Raw genomic sequence first — 1,409 nt, forward strand, 5'->3', positions numbered from 1 at the left:
TACCAGCTGATTATGAATTCAAGTCTTTTTGAAGAAATCATCAAAGTGCAGTCAGAGGTGTTAGTAGATGAACAGTTAGTGAAGAAATAAAGAATTTACGGCCAGCAAGGTGAGTTAATGGAAAACACACATAATGTTAAGACTAGGTTTGACCGTATGTGGATCCCTCGCCATGGAGATCTTAGAGGTCGAATCTTAGATGTGGCTCAAAAATCTAGATACTCAATCCATCCAGGAGCTACAAAGATGTATCAAGATTTGAAAAGATATTACTGGTGGCCAGGAATGAAAAATGATGTGGTGAATTATGTCAGTAAGTGCTTGACTTGTTTAAAAGTCAAAGCCGAACATCAGAAACCTTATGGGAAAATGCAACCGCTTGAGATACCTGAATGGAAATGGGAACACATCACCATGGATTTCATAACTAAGCTACCTCGTACGGCTAAGCATCACTATACCATCTGGGTGATTGTGGACCATTTGACCAAGAGTGCTCACTTTCTGCCTATACGAGAGGCTATCTCGTCAGAAACGTTGGCAAGCTTGTTCATAAAAGAGGTCGTATCTAAGCATGGAGTACCGTTGTCGATCGTGTCAGATAGAGATACACAGTTTACTTCGAGATTTTGTAAGAGGTTCCATGAAGCTATGGGAGCGAGGTTAAACATCAGTACGACGTATCATCCTCAAACAGATGGACAATCTGAAAGGACGATCCAAACCCTTGAGGATATGCTACGTGCTTGTGTTTTAGACTCTGGTGGAAGTTGGGATGATCATCTGCATCTAGCAGATTTCTCCTATAACAACTGTTACCATTCGAGTATTGGTATGCCACCGTTTGAGATGCTTTATGGTAGACGATGTAGGACTTCCGTATGTTGGGGAGAGATTGGTCAGAAAGAAATGGGAAGTTTAGAAGTGGTTCAAGAGACATCTTCAAAGTTTGATCAGATTAAGGCAAGAATGAAAGCTGCTCAAGATAGACAGAAGTCGTATGCGGATAAGCGGCGATGACCAATAAAGTTTAATATTGGAGACAACTTGATGCTTAAGGTCTCACTTTGGAAAGGGATTATCCGCTTTAGGAAGAGAGGAAAGTTGAATCCGAGATACATTGGACTGTTTAAGATTATAGATCGCGTGGGTAAAGTAGCTTATAAGCTGGATTTACCCGATGAGTTAGAAGGAATTCATTCAACATTCCATGTTTCTCATCTGAGGAAGTGTCTATCTGATGACACGTCTCACGTGCCATTAATGGACATCGAGGTTGATGAACAGCTGAACTACATTGAGCAACCGATAGAAATTGTTGATCGCAAGGAGAAGCAAATTCATCACAAGGTTATACCATTGGTGAAGGTAATATGGAAGCATCAAAAAGGATCAGATGCCACCTAGGA

Source organism: Bidens hawaiensis, unplaced genomic scaffold (assembly GCF_021521415.1).
Source record: "Bidens hawaiensis isolate Kalapana, Puna unplaced genomic scaffold, B.hawaiensis_p1.1 tig00007577_1, whole genome shotgun sequence".
Classification (NCBI taxonomy): domain Eukaryota; kingdom Viridiplantae; phylum Streptophyta; class Magnoliopsida; order Asterales; family Asteraceae; genus Bidens; species Bidens hawaiensis.